At 45.8% G+C, this 11,647-nt stretch overlaps 1 long non-coding RNA gene across 2 annotated transcripts; it reads right to left on the reverse strand.

The window, feature by feature from the left end:
* Positions 1-430: 430 nt before the first annotated feature.
* On the reverse strand, positions 431-10,443 carry LOC132538709 (uncharacterized). 2 transcript variants are annotated; one of them, XR_009550064.1, is made up of 2 exons: positions 10,335-10,443; positions 431-552 (listed from the first exon to the last, which is right to left on the reverse strand). It is a non-coding gene; the product is annotated as an uncharacterized LOC132538709 (long non-coding RNA). The 2 variants fall into 2 exon arrangements; XR_009550065.1 differs by having other exon boundaries at positions 10,212-10,443.
* Positions 10,444-11,647: the final 1,204 nt, after the last annotated feature.

The following is an 11,647-nucleotide window of genomic DNA, read 5'->3' on the forward strand; positions in this document are numbered from 1 at the left end:
TCTTTCAGAGCTTCACCACAATGAGTCACATCCCAAGTGGGATCCATGGACTCGTGAGCTGGGCCTGCGGTCTTCCCAGTCTCACACTCAGCCTCCCTCAGACCAGCTTTCTCTTCATGCTGTTTATTCATGTGACATCAAGCCAGCAAGAATATGCTCCCACTTGTCAAGGCCATCCATTCTTTCACTAACCTTCTCTTCCTTATCCTTTTCCCTCACTCTCTCTTTCATTCCTTATTATGTTTAAATCTGCCCCCTACACACACACACACACACACACACACACACACACACACACACAAGTGGGAACCAGGGGCTTGAGCCTAGGTCCTTGCCCATGGTAAAGTGCACACTCAGCTGGATACACCACAAGCCAGTCCCAACTCAACATCTTACAACATTCAGCCAAAGCAGACCAGAAGCAGCCAAATGAATTTGGAAGGGTCGGAGTGATCAATTAAGTTGAGTAGTACAGCCATAAGAAGGTATCCATTAGATTTATAACATGACGGTGTGCTGTTACCTTGATGTTTAAAATTCACCTGAAAGAGACTTAAGAATGAATTAAAATGAGAAACTGGACACAGAAAATGCAAACATATTTTCTGGAAGTTTGCATGATAGTCATTCTAAAAATTCAAATTGGAGCAGGAGGTAGAATGCTTTTTGAAAACAGATGACAATGTGGCAGAAAATACTTACTGTAGAAAGAAATCAGTGACACAGGAAAGATTAACGTCTCTGCCTGAAAATACCCTCAGCTTTAAAAAAAATGCTTTTCATCATCTTTATTTACTTATTGGATAGAGAGAACCAGAAATTTAGAGGGAGATAGAGAAACAGTGAGACACACCTGCAGCCCAGCTTCACCACTCATGAAGCTTCCCCCTGCAGGTGGGGACCAGGGCTTGAACCTGGGTCCTTGAACATTGCAACATGTGCACTCAGCCAGGTGTGCCACCACCTGGCCTCAACACCCCCAGATCTTCATCCTGCTTGTCCACTGGCATAAAATCTGCTGAACTCCAAGACTGGCTTAATTTACTCTGCCCTCTCCTTTCCTGAATGGACAAACTTTCTAGTCTAAGTATTTTCTGCTACAAACGGTGGGGCTCTGGGTCCTGGTGCAGGATGGCAGAAAAGGGCCTAAATTGGAGAGGAGAGTGTTTTGAAGACACCTATCACTGGGAGATGAGAAATTGTACTCATGGCAACAACTGTACTGAGAACCAGTAACACCCCCCAATACAATTATATTTAATTTTTAAAAAAAGAAATGTTCTTACATATTTTTAAGCTAATTGATTCACTTGGCCCCTCAGGACAGAGCTGCTGAATGATTTTTTTTTAATTATTAGTGATTTAATATTGATTTACAAAATTACATGTCAAGAGGGGTATAATCCCATACCTTTCCCACCACCAGAGTTCTGAATCACTAGTCCCTCCATTGCAAGCCACCATGGTCCTCCCAAGGTTGCAGACATGGGTGAACTGTCATCTCTACAACTATCTGTCTACATTTGTATGTAATTGCCTCCTTTTTCTTCCGGATCCAGTCCTCTCTTCCCCTCCAAGCCACACAAGACGCTATTACTACATCCAAATGCCCCTCACTTTTTTCTTTCTCTCTCCAGATTCTGATAGAGCTGGAGTTCAGAGCCCTCTTATCTTCTTCCTCCTCCCACTTCTCTCCCTCTGGGAGTATGGAACAACATTTGTTTTGGGTGCAGAACGTGGGAGGTTTGACTTCCATAATTGCTTCTCCACTGGACATGGGCGTTGACAGGTGGATCCACACCCCCAGCCTGTCTGAATGATTTTTTTCCCTTCCTAATTCACTATTCAAACAACTGACTTTTTTCCTCCTCTAGGTGTTCACAAGTATGCAATGAAAGAATATATCTATAGATCTAATGAAATTTAAAATTCACAAACACTATTCCTGGTGGCATTTGGGATATGGTAGAAATACTAGCAATTCTTTTGTTTTAATAGCTTTTTGTTTGTTTCCTTTTTCTTTTTTTCCAGAGCACTGTTCAGCTCTGGTTTATGGTGGTACAGGAGATCAAACCTGGAACTTTGGAGCCTCAGGGATGAGAATCTCTTTGCATAGCCATTATTCTAGTCTCCCTTCCTTAATAGTTTATTTATTTTTATAAGAGAAACAGAGAAAGATACAGAGAGAAACCAGAGCCCTGCTCAGCTCTGGCTGATGGTGATGCTGGGAATTGAACTTTTGACCTCAGAGCTTCAGGCAGGAAAGTCTGTTGCAGAACATTATGCTGTGTCCCCAGCGGGCCCTATATGAGTAATTCTAAAGCTTTAGACTGACATGATTAATCTAATCTAAGGCCTCCCATGTCTATGTCTTCCTTTTCTAACTGTTACAGTTTATTTAAATCCCTTTCCTCTTTCTCCTTCCCCTTCCTCCTTTTCTTTCTCTTCCCCTCCTCCTCCACCTGCTCTCAAAGGTGACCTTGTTTCTGAACCTAGCAAGTACTTTGAATATTGATTATGGAGAATTCTCCCTTCTAGTGCACCCACCTCAGCACATATGTTTGCATTTCTTCTCAGACAGACACTGCAGTAGGTTCAGCACTCAAGTCAGTGCCATTTGCACAGTTCAGAATATGATTCTGGGGACCAAGTGGTGGTGCCCCTGGTTGAGTGCACATGTTACAATGTCCAAGGACCCAGGTTCAAGTCCCTTGTCCCCACATATAGGCACAAAGATTCACAAGTGATGAAGCAGGACTGCAGGTGTCTCTCTGTTTCTCTCCCTCTCTACCTCCCCCTTCCCTCTTGATTTCTGGCTATCTCTATCCAATAAATAAAAATAAGTGAAAAATGTTTAAAAATTACAGAATATGATCTGAGCTTTCAGCTGCTTTCCTGGTTTGATATGGACACTTCTCTGTGCACTGTTCTGCCCCTCGAGGATTTCAGTTAAAGTAGTTCATAAAGAGCTATTGCTAAGGGGTCCAAGTGGTGGCATACCTGGTTAAGTGTACAAGGACCTAAGTTCAAGCCCCAGGTCCCCACCTGCATGGGGAAAGCTTCATGAGTAGTGAAGCAGGACTGCAGGTGTCTCTCCCTCTCTGTCTCCCCTTCCCCTCTCAGTTTCTTTCTGTTTCTATCCAATCTTCTTCTTCTAGCGTTTGCCCTTCTTCCACAGCCAGTCAACAGCATCAGGTTGAGCCTGATGTAAAGTTTCAAGACCTCCTTTGAATCTGGAGAGGTGGCAGTCGTTGACTATGTGGGTCACAGTCTGTCTGTAGCCGCAGGGGCAGTTCGGGTCGTCTCTGGCTCCCCAGCGATGGAACATAGCAGCGCACCGGCCATGGCCTGTTCGATAGCGATTGAGGAGGGCCCAATCATAACGTGCTAGGTCAAAGCCGGGTTGACGCTTGCAGGGGTCTGTGATGAGGTGTTTGTTCTTTACCTCGGCTGACTGCCAACTCTGTTTCCAAGAGACTGGAACAGAGAAGAATAAATAATAAATAAAAATTTAAAAAGCTATCGCTGTTAGCATGCACTGTGACTAAGCTCCTGCCACTGTCCCGTCTCCTTCCTGGACAGGAGAATCTCTCTGGAGAGCCCATTTTGCATGTGGAAGAGGAAGAATTGATATGTCAGGCATCACAGGACTGTGGGACCCTAGTCACCAATATCCAAGACCAGATCACAGTGAAGGAGTGAGAGAAGAAATGATGCCAGAGACAAAATAACTGAAGTTGTAAGTATCATGGTCACACATTCCTGACTTGGCTCCAGCTGCCTGGGGCCTACATCCAAATCAAGCAGAACACTGTCATCAGTAACCACGTGGCGAGAGGAGATGTGCAGCATACAGGGTAGGTGGGGCCAAGCCCAGCAGAGTGCACAAGTTGCAATGCTCAAGGACCAGGGGGCAAGTAGCTGCTGGTGCCCACCTGCTGGGGCAGGCTCCATGGGTCGTGGAGCAGTAGCACGGGTATCTCATCTTCTCTCCAGCTGCTCCTCCCTCTCTATCTCCCTGTCACACCCTTTCTGTATATATATATATATGTGCACTACACAACACCAAGGGCATCTGTGCAGGACACAGCTCCCACCCCATCAGCACTGCACTGCAGGGATATTGCAGTCAGCCCCACAGGGTGCTCATCCATCCAGCCCATCACGAGCCTTTTCTGAATGGAGCATGACTGTTGCCAGAAGGTGCAGCCCAGCCTCTGGGCTTTGGAGGCTTCTGCCCCTGCCCTGGTGCTCCTATTCTGTGACCAACCACATGCACCTGCCTTAGTCCAGGCCACAGGGTGTAGGGCGGAGTTTGTAGCTCACGACCTTTGTAACCGCATGTCTCAAGATCAAAGCCTCACTGTACACTGATGATTGTTTGTTTTACATTTTTAAATTTATTATTAGATAGAGACAGAAACTGAGAGGAGGGGGGAAGATAGAGATGGAAAGAGGCAGAGAGACACTTGAAGCCCTGCTTCACCACTCGTGAAGCTTCCCCCTGCAGGTGGGGACCAGGCGCTTGAACCCTGGTCCTTGTACATGGGAACATGTGAACTCAGCCTGGTGTGCCACCGCCTGGCCCTTGTACACTGCTGATTTCTAATACCCTCTCATTCCTCATCCCAACAAGGATGAGACGTTTCCCACATCTGCAGAGAATTTAAGGTTTCCCATCCCACCTCTCACGTCCAGAGCTATTTAGATATCCACACAGATGGTGAGCCAACTACCATAGCACCACAGTAACTCGTAATCTCAACTGGCAGGCTCCTCTCCATGGTGACGGCATCTGAAACGTATTATAAGAAAGCTACACTTTTCCTTAAAAAATAATAATAATGAGTTCAAGCCCATAAATTTATTGTGACAGCTGCCTAATTATTCCATTTAATTACATGCAGGATTACCTTGTATTGGACTGGCATTTATATGTATAATCATTTAAAATTGCACTGCTTTGACATTTATACGGTTTCTTGAGATGTGTCTTGGTCCATGTAAACAGATGATTAAATGTTTTCTCCTACTCATTCATAGACATAAGGTTGCTTTCCTGAGATAAAAGTTAATTGTCTGCTTAAGGCACCAGTTCAGAGCTATACATCATGCTTTTAATATTTATTTTTAATTTGATAATACAGAGAAGAGTTGAGAAGGAAGGGGAAATACAGAAGAAGTGAGGCAGAGAGACACCTGCAGCACTGCTTCATGACTTGTAAAGCTTTCTCCTGTGGGAGGGGGCTGGGGGCTTGATCCCCTGACCTGGAACGTGGCAACATGTGTGCTCAAACTTCGTGCCACAGCCCAGCACCCACTTCATGCTTTTAGTGGAAGATTTGTAAATTTTTTCACTCATCTGAGCTATCTCATCCTATTAATATGTTATTACTTTTCTTTTTTCACGAACATCTCATAAAAACTGCAGCAAAGGTGGGTGTGAGGAATAACATCATTGCAAGACTGGCCAGCTCCTCATGGGGCGCGAGTGCTTCCACACTACGATCATCATCTCTGGCATTATGCTATTCCACTGCAGAATACTGTGCCCCAGTATGGTTCCGTAGCCCCCATGTCCACTTGGTCGACTCCAAATTATACTCCTCCATGAGAATAATTTCTGGAACCATCCATTCCACCCCGGTTCCATGGCTGCCAGTTCTTAGCAGCATCGCCCCACCAGATACTCGTCAGGATGCAGCATCATCTAAGTTCATTTCCCACGTCTACGCTCGACCGGACCTGCCAATATACATGGATATCTTCGCCCGCCCTGTCCAACGCTTGACGTCTCATCATCCAATCTGGTCCCCTACGCCTACACTGAACTTCTCTGTTCCAGACTCTTGGAAACAGAGTTGGCAGTCAGCCGAAGTAAAGAACAAACACCTCATCACAGACCCCTGCGAGCGTCAACCTGGTTTTGACCTAGCACGTTATGATTGGGCCCTCCTCAATCGCTATCGAACAGGCCATGGCCGGTGCACCGCTGTGTTCCATCGCTGGGGAGCCAGAGACGACCCGAACTGCCCCTGCGGCTACAGACAGACTGTGACCCACATAGTCAACGACTGCCACCTCTCCAGATTCAAAGGAGGTCTCGAAACTTTACATCAGGCTCAACCTGACGCTGCTGACTGGCTACGGAAGAAGGGCAAACGCTAGAAGAAGAAGAACTTTTCTTTTACTTTTTTTTTTCTTGCAGGGTTGTCTCTGGGGTGTGGTGCTGGTACTACAAATCCACTGCTCCTGGCAGATATTTTTCCTTATTATAGGATAGGACAGAGAGAAATTGAGAGAAGAGGGGAGAGAGAGAGAGAGAGAAACAGAGAGGCCTACAGTTCTGCTTCACCACTCATGAACCCCCCCCCCCAGTCTGAACAGGGATCTTAGCCCTGGGCCTCTGTGCATGGTGACATGTATGCTTTAGCAGATGTGCCTTCACCTAACTCCTCTCTATATTGGAGAAGCTGAAACTGCAGGGCCTATTGTGACTAAGAAATTAATAGGTAAACTTAAGAAATACGCCATCGGGTGTCGGTCGATAGCGCAGCAGGTTAAGCGCATGTGGCACAAGGACGGCATAAGGACCCTGGTTTGAGCCCCCAGCTCCCCAACTGCAGGGGAGTTGCTTCACAGGTGGTGAAGCAGGTCTGCAGGTGTCTATCTTTCTTTCCCCCGCTCTGTCTTCCCCTCCTCTCTCCATTTCTCTCTGTCCTATCCAACAACGAATGACATCAACAACAACAATAATAACCACAACAAGGCTACAACAACAAGGGCAACAAAAGGGGGAAAAATGGCCTCAGGAGCAGTGGCTTCATGGTGCAGGAATTGAGCCCAACAATAACCCTGGAGAATGGATATATATGCCATCAAAAATGTGTTAATTCCTGAGCCCTTTTCCCAGATCTTCTTAAAAACTGCAGCTATGTACAGTAAACTAAAGTGCCGAATCTTCTACTTAGGGAAGTTGTTCCCTGACGGGCTAGCTTGGGGATGCCTCTTCCCAGGCTCATACTCTCTGGGTTAGAGAGAACTCAACCACAGCCAGCCTGGGCTTCTGCTCACTCAGTGACGCGAGGGAGATGACTCAGGAACAGACCTGTGGCAGAGAGGCAAGGCAATATCTTTATTGATCAGTGAGCCAAGGCTTTTAAAGGGCAGACCCAGAAGTGATAAGACCCCCTTGTGAAGTGACCCCCCCTGCAGGTGGGGAGCCAGGGGCTGAACCAGAATGCTTACACTGGTTCTTGCACTTTGTGCTTAAGCCGCTGCTCTAGAGCCCAACTCCTCCCCCACCTTCTACTTTCTTCAGCCCTTTTGCAATGACGATCCACTGGGTGGAAGTATGGAGCTAGTGTTTATTATTATTATTATTTTATTTATAAAAAGGAAACACTGACAAAAACCATAGAATAAGAAAGGTACAACTCCACACAATTCCCACCATCACAATTCCATATCCTATCCCATCCCCTGATAGCTTTCCTATTCTTTAACCCTCTGTGAATATGGACCCAAGGTCATTGTGGGATGCAGAAGGTGGAAAGTCTGGGAAAATGTAATGCCAAGAATCAAACTGTAAACTTTAGACAGATAAGCCTGGTATTAAAACATGGAGTTACACCACCACCACCACCACCACCACCACCAGATTTAAATGGAACTTGATGGAGTCACTCAGCACATATTACTGAGCATCTACTGAGTGTCAGGACCTGGGTAGTAGATCAGTGGCATAGAAGGATGATTAAAAGAGCATTCTGGGTCCAGGCAGTGGAGCACCAATTGAGCACACCAGTATCATGTTCAAGGACCCAGGTTCAAGTCCCCGATCCCCACCTGTAGGGGGAACTTCACAAGTGGTGGAGCTGCAGGTGTCTCTCTGTCTCTCTCCTTCTTTAAATACCCTTACCTCTCAATTTCTCTCTGTCCTGTTAAAAAAAAAAAAAGAATGAAAGAGCACCAACAGTAGTGGAAGTCATGACTCATTCTTTGTTGTATGCTTTACATTGGGTTCTAGTTCTCCCCTGCCAAGAGAATTAGATCAGTCCTGTTAATTTCGCAGGCCCGCTTGGCCCCGCCCCTAGGAAACCCGCCAGAGTTCCAGAGTGACAGAGTTCCGGAGTTCCTGAGTTCCAGAGTGCCAGAGTTCCTGGGTTCCTGAGTTCGAGAGTAAGAGAGAGTGCTTGCGCCGCCGCAAAGAGACAGCAGAGTTCTGTTTGGTGATTAGTTTGTCTTAGTTTATGAATCGTTGTTCCTGAATAAAGAATTACAGCTGCCCTGCCCAGCCGTTGTTTCTGCGTCTCTGTTACCCACTCGTGAAGCTAGCCCGGCAAGAGCCTTATGAATTTTAACAACAATTCTTGAATCTAGATCATGGGCAGTACACCTAGTGATCTCCCAGCCAGTGTCTGGGAAATAGCAGTAGAGAGTCAACATGCATTAACTCCTTGCACCTCAGAGAAGAGAGCTAGGCATTCTGAAGTTATGCAGATGAGTGTGAGTAACATCCCTGCCACACAGACACGTGACACAGGCTTCCCAGAGACAGAAATTCACAAAGACTAAGCAGTTCAGTGATCTATCCAGTGAATGCTGGACACACACACACACACACACACACACACACACACACACACACACACCAGTAGTATCATTCAACACTGGCAGTTAATTGTCCAGAATCCAGGGCAGGATGGCCAAGGCTAAGTATCACCCAGTGCAGGAGGCAATCTAAAGACTAGCTGAAGCAATCAGGCAGAAAAAGCTCAAACTCAACCTCCCTCCTGTTTTCCATTCAGACCTTTTGCAGCATGTCAGGAGGCCGCCCCCATGAAGGAAGGACTTCTGCTTTTCTCTGCCCCCAATTCAAGTGTCCATCTCACCCAGAAACACCCACAGGTTCACACAGAATCAGCTATGTACTCCTTATCAGGCTTTCCACAGCTCAGTCATGTTGCCACATAGGATGAACCAGCCTTGGGTGGGTGGTGGTGCACTGGCTGAGTGCACATACCAGGTTCAAAAAAATTGGGCACCAGGAGAGGACTCCTCATGTAAGCACCAAGCCCCATCAATACCCACAGTGGCAGTAAATAAATAAATAAATAAATAAATAAATAAATAAATAAATAAGAGGTTGAGTAGTGGCACACCTGGTTAAGTGACATAGCACAAAGCACAAAGACTTGTGCAAGTACCTGGGTTCAAGCCCTTGGCTCCCCACCTGCAGGGGAGACACTTCACAAGCAGTGAATCAGGTCTGCAGGTCTCTCTCTCTCTCTCTCTCCCTCCCCCCTCCCTCCCTTTCTCTTTGCCCCTCTTCTTTCAATTTCTCTCTGTCCTGTCCAATAAAATGGAAAAAATAGCTACCAGGAGCAGTGTATTTGTAGTGCCAGCACCAAGCCACAGTGAGAACCCTGGATGCAAAATGGATGAATGAATGAACGAACGAACGATTGAATAAATAATAAAATAAAATAAATGAATACTTTAAGATGAACCAGCTGAAGTCTACTCAGACACCAGATCCAGTGACTCAAAGTATCATGCTTGAATCTTTACGAGCCGAGCCTGTGGCATAAAGCACGGACCTCAGAGACACTGGAGCCTGGGAAGGTCAGTCCACACTCATTGACAGCAAAACCCTTTTCTGCAGCACAGTTTTTCTAAGCAGGATGTAAATTCAGAATGGAGGGGAATAGTGAGTGGCCCCACGCTACAGCAAATGAAGTCCTGACACAACAATGAGCGGCTCACACAAAAATCATGTGCTTAAAAAGAATATTCAAAGGATGAGTTCCTAGAGAACAACACCAAAAGCAAAGTTTTAATGTGACCAGATGAAAAAGAGCACTATTCAGAAAATACCCCTCAGGGTGCTGAAATTGGGGGCAGGGAGTCTCTCACATGCATCTATTTTAACTAGCTATCTTGGGTTGACAATAGATATAAACCTTGGGTTGTCAACACTACAAATTCTACAAAGAGAAACTGGCTGGGACACACACACACACACACACACACACACACACAGATTTTTTTCAGTCTAAACTCTAATGGATCAAGCCACCCGTAGCTTGACTACAGGTAGTATTTTGAAGGAATAGGCTTCTTGGTTAAAAAAAAAAAGTAGACTCCCCAGACACAAGGCTTCTGAGTTGATGTCTGTGTGTCTAGTTGGATCCAAGAACTAGACTTACATGAAGACAAACCCTCATGATAAGCAGGGCTTTGTCTGTTTGGTGGGACTTCTTGGCACTAGGTGTATGGCTGGCATGCCTTGGTGTCTAGCACCAGGGCTTGTAGGTAGAAGGAGGACTCACCACTTTCATGTACCAGTGAAGAGTGGAGTCATGCTCAAAGCAGTCCTCTAAGGTCACAGGCCATCTGAAAGTCCAGCCCAACCTGAGAGCTCCCATTTCAGCAAAGGACAGCAATATTTCGTGATTGATCAGGCTGTCTGAAACATGTGGCTCTGGGAGGCCGGGTGGTGGTGCAGCTGGTTGAGCACACATGTCACAATGCACAAGGACCAGGGTTCAAGCCCCCAGCCCACACCTGCAGGGGGAAAGCTTTGTGCGTGGTGAAGCAGAGCTGCAGGTGTCACTCTGTCTCTCTCTGTCTCTTTTATCTGCTTCCCTCTTGATTTCTGGCTATCTCTAGATAATAAGTAAAGAAAGAAAGCAAAAAAAATTAAATGTGGCTGTGGCCTGGAGATGTAGCTCAGTGACAGAGCAAGTGCTTTGCGTATTCGTGGACCTAAATTCTACCCCTGCACTTAGTCAATTAATCCTCATTCCAGTCTAACCATCTTTCTCTGCTTAATTTCAAACTCTTAACAACTCCTCTTCTAATATAGTTCTCTCAGGGTAATAGATAAAAAAGAAGCATTTGCTTAAGAAACTCCTAGTCCACACAGCACTCTCTCTCTTTTCTCTTGAAAAGCTCTTTTTGCATCCAGTAGGTAGTCATTTTGTTGTTCTAGATTTTCAGGAGTTTCAGGAACCAGGAACAGGAAGGATTTCCTATCAGAGAACACAGGCTCAGATGCCATAGTGTTGGAATAAAATTAGTGGGACGTACATGCAGGCAAGTACTGTATACATTACCAGACAGTGATATGCCGTAGGAAGAAAGCAGTTTACCTGTGAGAAAAGAAAAAAAGAAAACCAGAAGCAGCAGATTTTCCAGCTAGAAGCTTACAGCATGTTCACAGCTAATTAGGCCCACCGTTTAATTTGATCAAACCACAGCGCAGGCAAACAGTGCTAAGACAAGAACAGTGGGTGGACAGTTAGCAGCTAAATCGGGCAGAGAGCAGACACCAGTAACACTATTTCTTTTCTCCAGTCATGTGGGCAGCAAAGAAAAAAGAATGCAAGCAGCTAGTAGGGGGGGAAAGAAGAAAAAGAAAAAAAAGAACCTACAGAACTCTAGTTTTATGCAAAACCAGGGGTAATAGTCATCCTAACCAAGACAGGATGGAAGAACGTAAAAACGGAGACTGCTGGAAGCAGAAGAGAAGGAAGCACATGGGATCTGGGATGGTAAAGTCCAAATGGAGGTGTCCACTGGAAGAAGTCTTTCTCCTGGCAAAGGGGACTCAACATATGCATTTGTTTGTTTATTTATTTAT

This window comes from Erinaceus europaeus, chromosome 5 (assembly GCF_950295315.1).
Source record: "Erinaceus europaeus chromosome 5, mEriEur2.1, whole genome shotgun sequence".
In the NCBI taxonomy this organism is placed as follows: Eukaryota; Metazoa; Chordata; class Mammalia; order Eulipotyphla; family Erinaceidae; genus Erinaceus; species Erinaceus europaeus.